We start from the raw sequence: 12,575 nt of genomic DNA on the forward strand, positions 1-12,575 counted from the left end.
GAGCCCCCAGGACCCCCAGTCTAGAAAACAGGAAGAGGTTGTGCTTCTTGTGCTCTGTATCCTTGTACTATTTTTCCCCTCCCAGGCCTCTTCCCTCTCCCCAAGGAATCCAGTTGAGAACTTCCTGTTATATAATCTCAGAACCCAGGTATGGTAGCACTGCCTGTAATCCCAGCCCTCTGGAGACTGAGGCAGAAGGATCACTGGGAGTTCAAGGCCAGTCTGGACTCTATAGTGAGACCCTGTCTCAAAAACAAAACAGAAAAACAATATAGTACTGGGAAGGATGGATGGTGATTGGGTGTGGGAAGCAGAATAGGGGGAGTCTGGCTGCATACCGACTGCACAGCCTCATGGAGGCAGAAGCAGGAAACTGGTGCCAGATTCCAGAAAGGAAGGAACAGGTGGAGACAACAGCTAGATGGATGGAGAGGTTGGCCTGTACTTTCCAAACACAAAGGCCACACCTGCACAGGAATTTCAGTTGACATTCTATTGTTATAATTCCATGCCTTTAGGTTTTCAATTTAGCAAACAAATGCCTTCTGTGGAGGTGTAAGTTATTGTTATAAAGGTCAAGACAGCATTTTGGTTTTCTAGAGCCTCTATTACATTACTCTAAGAGGGAGAAACTTAAGCCCTCCCTGTTAGGGATATATTCTTCTCACTGGGTGGAGGAGGTGGTACTGGGGAAACAGGTGGTGCTTCAGCTAGGTGAGGAGATAGGAGGGTGGTTATTAGGGCAAGCTTCTGGGAAGAGATGCTCTGGAGTTTGGAGGGCCCCTGATTAAAGGAAAAATTGCCACAACTCTGTCCCTTCATAGGTGAAACTATATCAGAAAACAAGGTGGTAAACCACCTCCCTTCACTGCCAGGTGTCATTCTCACCCTCAACAGGAAGAGGTGGTGATTCCCTGCATATTCATTCCAGTGCCTGAGACACTAGTTACTTTCTAAACCACCCAGCCATTGTGGGCCAGACCCTTGTCAGGTCCAGTTCAGGTTCATTCAAGCCCAGGTACATGCTTAGAACACTTCCTTCTGCTTCCCTGCCCAGTGCCCCCACATCTGTACCACTGAACTTCCCAGGCATAACTACCCTGAACCCCACATTGAACCCTAATCCTGACCATTGATGATTCTGCCTGGCCCACACACCCTCCAGACATGGCACAGAAGCCAGACTAGGACTTTATGGCTCATGTTCAGGGCCAGAGGCACACTGAGTCTAAATGAAAACCAGCCTAAACCAGGAGTTCTTAGCACACACCTGTAATCACAGATATTTGAGAGGCTGAGGCCGTAGGATTGTAAATTCAAGGCCCACCTAGACAACTTAGTGAGACCCTGACTCAAAAAATAAAAAGGACTAGGAATGTAGGTGAATGAGAATAAGGCCCTGAGTTCAACCCTGTAGTCCCAGGTACTTGGAAGCCTGAAGTGATTACAGGTGGTAAGAAACAGAAAACTTGAATAATATAATCCAACCAGACCTGACAGACATCTATAGAATACTCTATGAACAACAACAAAAGAGTCATGGATATTCTTCAGGAGGGACAATCTGTTATTCCATAAAATAGGGCTCAATGTCTTTTCTTTCTTTCTTTCCTTCTTTCTTTCTTTCTTTCTTTCTTTTTTTTTTTTTTTTGTGGTACCAAGAATCAAATTCAGAACCTTGTGCTTGCCAGGCAGGTGCGGTGCCACTGAGCTACATCCCTGGACCTCAATGTCTTTAAAAGAATTGAAATCATCCAAAATATACTTCTTAGTCACAATGGAATGCAATTAGAAATCAGCAACAGAAGGAAATGGGGGAAATTAACAATTGTGTGGAATTTAAACCACACACTCCTGAGTAACCAATAGTCGAAGAAATCACAAAGGAAATTAGAAAATACTTAGAGATAAATTAAATTGAAAATATACTAGAACATAAGAGAGAAGTGAAAGCAGTACAGAAAGGGAGATTTATAGGTGTAAACACCTATATTTAAAAAAGGAGCTATTATGAAAAATAGTAGGGAGGTACCACAAAAATTTAAAAACAGAACTTCCAAATGATCCAGGAACAATACTTGTGGGTATAGATTCAAAGGAAATGAAACCAGTATGTCAAAAAGATATCTGTACTTCCATGTTCACTGAAGCATTATTCACAGTAGCCAGGATATAGAATCAAACTTACTGTATACTGACAGATAAGTAGATAAAGAAAATATGCACATATACAATGTAATATTGTTAACCTATTAAAAGAAGGGAGTCAGCTGGGTGCAGTGGTGCATGCTTCTTATCCTAGCACTGGGAAAGCTGAGGCAGAAGGATTGCTCTGAGTTTCAGGCCAGCCTGGGCTACATAGTGAGTTCAAGGCCATCTTGAACTACATAGCAAGACCCTGTCTATAAATAAATAAATAAGGGAATCCTGTCATCTATGACAATATGGATGAACTTAGAAAACATGCTAGGTGAAATAAGCAGGCACACAAAGACAAATAACACATGATCTCCACTTATATGTGTAATTTTTAAAAGTCAAACTCATAGAAGCAGAGTGTAATGGTGGTTGCCAAAGGCTGGTGGGGAGCAGAAGGAATGGCAAGTTATTGGTAAAAGGATGTGAATTTTGAGTTAGGATGAATAAGTTTTAGGGATCTCATCATAACATGGTGACTATAGTTAATACTAATGTATAGCTGTGCATGGTAACACATGCCTGTAATCCCAAGGGCTGAGGAGGCTGAGGCAGGAGGATTGCTGTGAGTTCAAGGCGAGCCTGGGATATACAGTGAGACCTTGCCTCAAAAAACAAAACAAACAAAGAACAAATGTGTGTGCATGTGTGTGTGTGTGTGTGTATATATATCTATATATATATATATAGATATATATCTCATAATGTATAAATGCCAAAAAATCTGAGTCTAAAACATAAAAGAAGAGAAAGAAAGATCTTAAATCAAGAATCTAACCTTCCACCACAAGAAAATAGAGAGAAGGGCAAAGTACACCCAAAAGAAGAAGGAGGGAAATAATAAATACTGGAGTAGAAAAAAATAAAAAGAATAGAAAAGCAACAGGGAAAAAACCCCTAAAAATTAGATAAATTAACAGAATTGACTCCTAGCTATTACTGACTAATAAAGAAGAGAGAAGAATAAAATCACTCAAAGCAGGAATGAAAGAGAGGACATTTACTACAGACCTTGCAGAAATTTTATTAAAAGGCAATGCTATAAACAAAGGGATGCCCACAGATTAAATTAAATAGATGAAATGGACACAACGCTAGAAAGACACAAACTGATGAACCTGGCTGAAGAAGAAACAGAAAACTGAATAGATGTATAGCAAGTAAGTAGTTTAAATTTACTAATTCAAAACCATCCCACAGTGTATTACCCTGGGTCTGACTCCCCAGCCCTGCAGACAAACATACTCAAACCACCACTGCCGCCCCCACTACCGCCACCACCGTCACCACCGCCACCGCCACCAGCAGCAGCAGCAACAACAAAATTCCAGTTCAGCATGGTGGGCACCCGCGTAATCCCAGCACTCTAGGAGGCTGAGGCAGAAGGATCACAAGTTTAAACCCCAGTCTGGGTAACTTAGTGACTTAGCAGACCCTATCTAAAAAAAATATTAGCAAGCCAAATCCAGCAGCACATGGAAAGGATTATACACTAAGACAAAGTAGGATTTGTCTCAGTCATGCAAAATTGGTTCAACATCCAAAAACCAATCAATGTAACACTCATATTAATCAGATGAAAGATAAAACCACACAATTGTCTCAGATGGAGGAAAAAGAAAATTTGACAAAGCCAGGAGGAATGGCACAGGCCTGCATTCCCAGCTCTATGGCAGACCAAGGCAGAAGGAACACTTGAACACAAAAGTTCAGGGCTACCCTGGCAACTCTATCTCTAAAGATTGTACACTAAATAAAAATAACTTGGAAATCTTTTTTTTTTGTGTAGTGGGGATCGAACTTGGATCCTTGCACTTGCGCAGCAAGCGGCAAAACCACTGAGCTAAATCCCCAGCCCTAACTTGGAAATCTTACACTCTTTCATGATTAAAAACACCCACCAAACTAGAAATAAAAGGAAACTTAACCTTATAAAAGATATCTGCAAAAAACTTATAGCTAAAAACTTTCATCCTAAGATCAGGAACAGGTTAAGGATGACCATTCTATTTCTGCATTAAGATTGTACTAGAGATGCTAGCCTGGGCACTTAGGCAAAAAAAGAAAAGAAAAGCATCCAGATTGGGAAGAAAGTGCAACTATCTCCATTGGCAGATAACATGACCTTGTATTTAGAATGAAATATAAAACTACTAGAACTAATAAATTAAGTTCAGCAATGTTTCAGAAAAAAAAGATCAATACATAAAAATCAACTGTATTTCTATATGCTAGCAATGAGCAAATTAAAGATGAAATTAAGAAAATAATCCCATTTATAAAAACATCAGCAATAATAAAATGTTTAGAAGCTGGGGATGTAGTTCAGTGGTAGAGTGGTCATATAGCATGTGTGGGCCACAGGTTTGATTCTCAGCACTAGAAAATAATTATTTAAAAAAAGGAATGAAGGGGGCCGGGGATTTAGCTCAGTGGTTCTGGTGCCTTCCTTGCAAGCACAAGGTCCCAAGTTTGATCCCCGGTACCAAAAAAAAAAAAAAAAAAAAAAAAAAGGGGGATGAATTTAACAGAAGAAATGTATACTGAAAACTACAACCATAGCTGAAAGAAATTAAAGACAGACCAGGCATGGTGGTGCATGCCTATAATTTCAGTACTCAGAAAGCTGAGGCAGGAGGACTGCCAGGAGTTCAAGGCCACTCTGGGCTACATAGTGAGTTCCAGGCCAGCCTAAACTGCAAGTGAGAAAATACATACATACATACATACATACATACATAAAAACAACCTAAATAAATGGAAAGACATAGTTATAGATTGGAAGATTTACTATTGTAAATACTCAGCAATACTCCCCAAAATAACTTATAGATACACTACAATACTTAACAAAATCCCAGATGAGTTCCTTGAGGAAATTACCAAGCTCATGCTAAGATTCATATGGCAATTCAAGAGACCTGGATTAGCTAAAGAAATCTTGAAAAAGATCAAAATTGGAGGTTTCACTCTTCCCAATTTCAAAACTTGGTACAAAGCTATAGTAATCAGGATAATGTGGTACCACATGAAGATAGACATATAGTTCAATGGACTAGGATTGACTCCAGAAATAAACCCTTACCCTTAGGGTCAAATGAGGATTTTGTTTTTTATTTATTTTTTGTTTGGAGACAGGATCTCATTACGTAGTTCAGGCTGGCCTTGAACTCACTTTGCAGCCCAGGCTGACCTTGAACTTGAGGAAATCCTCGAATTTGAGGAAATCCTCCTGCCTCAGCCTCCTGAGCACTGGGATTACAGGCATGCACCACCACACCTAGCATAGGGTCAAATAAGCTTTGACAAGGGTCCCAAAAGAATTCAATGGAAGAAAGAATCATCTTTTCTCCTGCCCTTCTTGTGGTGCTGGGTATGAAACTCAGAATCTCCTGCATGCTAAGCAAGCACTTTATCACTGAGCTGTACTTGCAGCCCAAGAATCATCTTTTCAATAATGGATACCAAGTTACACATGGTGGTGCACATTTATAACCCCAGCACTCTCAAGGCTGGGGCAGGAGGACTTCCTTGAGTTTGAGGCCAGCATGGGCTACATAATAAGTACAAATCCAGCCTGAATTACAGAGTGAGATCCTGCCTCAAAAAAACAAAAACAAAATCAATACCAAGACAGCTAAGTATCCACACACAAAAGAATGATGTTGGATCCCCTATCTCCCAGCACATACAAAAATTAATTCAAGCTAGGCACAGTGGTGCATATCTGTAATCCCACTACTCAGGAGGCTGAGGCAGGGGGCTTGTTAATTCAAGGCCAACATGAGCAACTTAGCAAGATCTTATCTCAAAAAAAATTTTTTTTAAATATTTCTTGAAGTCTGGAGATATAGCTAAATATAGGGCTCTTGCCTAGCATGTGCGGGCCTCTGGGCTCAGTCCCCAGTGCCAGACACACACACATGCACAAAAACACACACACAAACACACACATTCAAAGTGGATCACAAGTCTAAATGTAAGAGCTAAATCCTTAAAACTCCTAGAAGACAACACACATGTAAATCTTTGTGACCTCAGATCAGGCAACAGTGTTTTAGATAGGACACTGAGAAACAAGCAACAAAAGAAAAGGAAGACCAATTTAATATCATTAAAACTTAAAATCTAGGCTTTTATCATTAGCACTACACTCTAACCAACTGAGCTAATGCACCTCCAAACTTCTATGCTTTAAAGACACCATCAAGAAAGAGACAGAAGTGCACAGAACCCGGGGGTGGGGGTGGGGGGACCAATTTTTGTTACTAGGTTTGAACATAGGGCCCTCCCACTGAGCTACATCTCCATCCCTTTTTAAAATTTTTTACTTTGAGAGATGGTCTTGCTAAACTGACATATTAGCCAGGCTGGGCTTGAATTTGCAAATCTTTTGCCTCAGACTCCCAGAGTGCTGGGATTAGAGGTATGAGCTTTCATACCCAGCTGAATGGGAGAAAATCTTTGTAAATTATATATCTGATAAAGGACTTGTACCTGAAACACACAAAGAACAATTATAACTCAGTGATAAAAGGATTAATAAATTAAAAAATAGGGAAACAAACTGAACAGACATTTCTCTAAAGAAATACAAATAAAGAAATGTTCAATAAGCACAAGAAAAGATATTCAAAATCACTAGGTATGAGGACAATGCAAATCAAAATCACAATGAGATACTACTTCACACCCACTATAATCAAAAAGACAGATAATAACAGACATTGGTGAGAATGTGGAAACACTGGAGCCATCATAATCTCTGCTGGGGATAGGAAAGGTGCAGACATTTTAAAAACACTCTGAAGCCGGGCGTGGTGGCACATGCCTGTAATCCCAGCACTCAGGAGGCTGAGGCAGGAGGATAGTGGCCAGTTCAAGGCCAGCCTGGCCTACATAGTAGGTTCAGGACCAGCCTGAACTACAAAGCAAGACCAAAAAAAAACTAACTAAACTAACTAAATAAACAGTCTGTCAGTACCTCAAAAGCCTAAAGATATAGTTACCACATGACACCACAATTCTACTCTTTGGTGTATATTTAAGGAAATGTAAACGTGCACAATTCTCATAACTGCATTGTTTATAATAACCAAAAGGTGGGAACAACTCAAATTAGGTAAACAAAATGTGGTATATCCATACAATGGAATATGAAGTATTAAGACAGTTGCAACATAAATGAGTCTTGAAATATACTAAATGAAAGAAACCATTCATAAAAGATCCCACTGTATGATTCTATTACATGAAATGTTCAGAATCTATAGAGACAGGAAGTATATTGAGTGAGAGCAGCAGGGCATGCCTCCTAGCACCTTGGAGACTGAGGCAGGAGGGTTACAACTCCAAATCTAGCCTGGGCAATTTACCAAGACCCTGCAAAGTAAAAAAAAAGGGGTTGGGAATATAGCTCAATTCATAGGTCCTGGGTCCAATCCCCAGTACTGAAAAAAAGAAGAAAAAAAAAAGGAAGGAAGGAAGAAAAAAAAAGAAAGAAAGAGAGTAGATTCTTAGGTGGTTGCCTAGGACTGAGAAGGTTTGGGAGAAATAGAGCATGACTGCTAGTGGGTATAATTTTCTTTTGGGGAGTGATGAAATGTTCTAAAATTGATTTGGGGCCAGGCATGGTGGCATATGCCTGTAATCCCAGCACTTGGGAGACTCAGGCAGGAGGATTGCCACAAGTTCAAGGCCTGCCTGGGCTACATAGTGAGTTCAAGGCCAGCCTGAATGACACAATGAGACCCTGTCTCAACAACAACAACAACAACAACAACAACAACAACAACAACAACAACAACAACAAGGTTTTGTATGGTATACCAATTATATTTCTTTTTTTTCATTTTTATGTTTTTAATATATTAAAAAGTACCAGTACAAATGCTGGGATCAGTATTTAAAAAAGGATCCATGGGGCTGGGGATTTAGCTCAGTGATGCTGGGGTCCTGAGTTCAATCTCTGATACTGTCCACCCCCCCCCCCAAAAAAAAGCCTAAAAAAGGATCCAAAATTTTCAAGGAATAAATTTCCTAAACAATTCTTCAATGAAAAGAAAACAGTACTTTTTTTTAAAGACAGGCTCTCACTATGTAGTGCAGACTGGACTTGAACTCACTAGGTAGCCCTGGCTGACCTCAAACTCTCATCAATCCTCTTGCCTTGCCCTCCGGAGTGCTGAGACTATAGGCATGTACCACCATGCCCAGTGGAAAACAGTATCTCATACTTAATACATAAAAGTTTTGCTAAAATTTTAAAATTTTGAAAGCAGAAAAACATTAACATTAAATTCTTTCCAATGTTCAAACCAGTATCAACTTGTACAATCTCAGTAATAAAATATGTCCTTGGAAAACGTTAACATTTCTAAAGTTTGAGCAAGACAGGCAGCACATAAACACTTCATGAATCTTTTTTCACAAAAAGAATACTTTCAGTAAAACATTTTATCTTTTTATCTGAGTATGCATTGATATTTTTGTTCTTCCTGAAAAAGGGGATTTACATTAATACTGTAATTTTCCATATAAAAATATACATGTACAGATACTTAACTTCCTAAGTAACCAGTAATATGTCAAGCATGATTTAAAGAAAATTTTATAAAATTTTAGGATGAAATAACATGTGGAGATTTATACTTGTATAGAGTAAAGCTAGAAAAATCATGTCACAGAATTTATACTTAAATTCTCTGTTAACCAAAATGATTTACCTCCAAACAACCAATAACTTTCTGAAACTATTAATAAATCACTGAAAAAGTGTATTTTCTAATTTATTAACAAAATACAAATAGCCATTTGAGACTATCAACTTGGACTTCCTACATATACACCAAAATTGGATTCACTTAACATGAAATTTCTTGCAGTACAAAAAAATTAAAATATTTGCTTTATACTACAACTCATCTATGAGGTCTGATCAAAGTATATGGGAATGCTTAGATTTTATTTATTTAGTTAGTTAGTTAGTTTTGTTTTTGTTTTTTGGTTCCGGGGATCGAACTTGGGTCCTTGCGCTTGCACAATAGGCGAGGAAACCACTGAGCTAAATCCCTGGCCCTTATACTTTAATTTTTAAAGAAAGCTTTCCCGAATAAGCAGAGGAACAGAATTTTAGTTCTAGCTGTAGTGTTTATTGGGTGACCTATGTCACCTTTGACTATATCACCCTTATAATCAACACAATTTATCCATTGTTCCTGCCTGAGGCACTAACTGCAAGAAAGAATAACTGTGACCTGAGTGACCCTTTCCAACTGAAGTAGATTTTGCCCTCTCTGCTCCCTCCTTTCCTATCTCTTAAGCCCTTTGAAGTTTAATTCCTGTTAAAGATGACATCTGCTCACAAGGAACTTTGCTAGCCTTTGAATAGTTTCTGCTGGTGCCCAAACCAGTTTTTTTCTTTTCTCTTTAGAGAAACAAAAGCCTCTTATCAAATATACCTTTTATCTGGGTGTTGTGGCACATGCCTATTATTCCCAGCTACTCTGAAAGCTGAAGCAGGAGAATTGCAAGTTCAAGGCCAGCCTGGATAACTTAGGTAGACCTTATCTCCAAAGAGAATAACAGAGGGCTGGGAGTGGTACAGCACATGCCTAGCATCCAGAAGGCCTTGGGTTCAATCCCAAGTACTACACACATGCACGTGCACACACACACACACACACACACACTCACTTTTTAAAATCACAAATTCAAGCTGGTCATGGTGGCTCATGCCTGTGATCCCAGCACACAGGAGGCTGAAGCAAAAGGATCGCCATGAGTTCGAGGCCAGCCTGGGCTACATAATGAGACCCTGTCTCAAAAAACAAAGCAAATCAAGGTTATGGTGTGTCTTTATCCACTTTATTCACCAAATCTGGCACTGTGGGACTTCTGGCTCTTCCCTAAAGTCAAAATGACCATGAAAGGTAAATATTGAAAATTGATTCTGGGCAGGGGATGCAGCTCAGTGGTAAAGTGCTTGCCTAGCAGGCACAAGGCCTTGGGTTCAATTACCAGCACTGAAAAAAAAAGATACTGAATCAATTTAAGAAATCAAAGCAGTTATGACAATACAAATAAAGATACTTGTGAAAGAGGGCTTTTGGAACTGCCTCAGAAAGTGCCTCAGATAAGTGAATTTGGAGCAAGTAGGAATATTTTAAGGGGGATTAATGGCAATGTGTCCTTTATTAAAATAAAAAAAATTAAATTTAAACATTTGTCATATTTTTGGATCATACTTTGCATATATGAGGTTAAATCCAGCTAATTAACATATGCATTACCTCATAATTATCATTTTTGTGGTGAAAAATCTTATTGATTCTCTTAGCATTTTTCAATAATATAATGTATGAGCTGGGCATTGGGGCACACACCTGTAACCCCAGCTACAGGCATCTGTGGCAGGAGGATTGAAAGTTTGAGGCCAGTCAGGGCAACTTAGCAAGATTCTGTCAAATAGGAAAAAAAAGGGGTGGACGGGGGGCTAGGGATGTAGCTGAGTGGGTAGAGTGCCCCTGGGTTTGATCCCCAGTATCACAAAAACAAAACAAATCAGTATAGGGACATTAACTATAAACATCATGCTTTACAGTAGATCCAGAAACCACCACTGTTAACAATTCCCTTATTGATTTTTTTTTCTATGCAGCCTTTTATTGAATATGATCTCATATTCATACCTATTGTTTCCTAATTCTGTCTCTGGGTGAGGGATGTTTGGAAATAAGTATGTAAAACATAATGACTATAGATTTAACTATTCCACAGTGCAAATACACTTTAAAATATCATGTTGTACACAATAAATACATAACTTTATCTGTCCCATTCCCTAAGCTCGCACCAGAGGAGATCCCTGTGGACTGGCAGGATGACCACATCAGCAATGTCTCTGCTGGTCCTGGTCTTGTAACCCACTGACACTCCACCCATAAAACCTGGGAAGGATTGCACTATAGAACCTGGGATTCTGAGCTGAAGGTAGCACACTGGTGGGATCCCAGCAGAGATTCCCTCTAAAGGGCTGGGATGAGGTCTCCTACCATTTCAGATCAGTCCTGGCCCAACTCGTCCTCTGCAGGGAACTTTCAACATGGAAGATTTCCTCTGCCAAGGTCTTTGAGGTCTGAGCCATCCTGAAGTGCAACACCAGCAGAGTGTTCTACCAACTAGGGGGTGGGGCGGGGGAGACAGGACTACTTTGTAATGCTCAGGGTCTCTGAGTGTAGGTTGAACACAGCCAGCAGGCCAAAAGCAAAGCAATGATAGCTAAACCTACTCGCCTGCCACATCCCAATCTCAGTTCCACTCTCCTATCCTCACTCACCTTCCATAACATGGCCTAGCCCCACCTTGCTTTGAAGAGTACAATTTATGGGAGATCCCTTCCCTAAAGTACCTGTGCTTTGCTGGAACGCTGTGATGCCAGAGGAATGATTCCATAGCTATGTCATACATTGTAAAGCGGTTGCTCTCTGGCCCTTCATCCTCAAAGTACCCCATATACAGACAACTGCCAAGACCACTGTCCTTTATAAGCCTCAATCTCCCCAACAGTAAAAATGAGCAGCAAAATTAGGTCATTTTCTTAGTTCCTTCCCACTTTGATGTATGAGGTTTTAGAGTTGTGAGATTTCACAGCCTCTGTTCCGAAAGCGCAGGGCTGGCCAGGCCTTGTTAGGAAGCAGCTTGTCTGTGGTTTGGCATCACTGCCCAGCAGGCATTTATTAAATCAGTGGGATATGGTCCCTGCTGGCCTGGAAGAGAATACTAAGCTCCAAAAACTTCCTGCAGTAGGCCTCCTTTGGAGAGTGCTGCTCAGAGGGGCGAGGAACAAAGCCATTTAGATCCTTGGCTGTGCTCCAAGATCCTGTTCACTAGTACTTTTGCCCTGTCTGCACAGAGAATCAGTGACTGGAAACATCTGGAAGCCTGCTTACATTCTGGGCGACTTCTCTCTCCTTCTTTTGGGGGTGGCTGTTCTTGACTCTGGTAATCCATGTTGACCTTTGCCAGTGCCCCTTCCTTTCCAATCTTCTGCACCTCATTGGGTAACAACCTTCTAATAAAATCCACATGCACCCAGCTGGTAACAGCTTCTGGAAAGGCTGTAAGATCTGACACCTGCCCCTGCATTCATTGAGCCCTAGTAGCAAGGGAAAAGAAGGCTGAGACGCAAATCCTGCAGTAGAGTTGTGGAGAAAGGGAGGAGTAGACAGGGATGGGAAAAGAGAAACAGTAATGGTGAGGATCTGCTGGGGTGGGGAAGCTGCAGGTGAGAAATGAACAGGTGCAGTGATGTGGCTGCTGGGTGGCCCAGCAGCGCCCCAGGAGCCTGGGCGTGTTCCTGGTGACCTCAGTCCTGCTGA

This window comes from Heterocephalus glaber, unplaced genomic scaffold (genome assembly GCF_053883595.1).
Source record: "Heterocephalus glaber isolate CG9 unplaced genomic scaffold, H.glaber_assembly_v1.0 deba00001481, whole genome shotgun sequence".
Classification (NCBI taxonomy): domain Eukaryota; kingdom Metazoa; phylum Chordata; class Mammalia; order Rodentia; family Bathyergidae; genus Heterocephalus; species Heterocephalus glaber.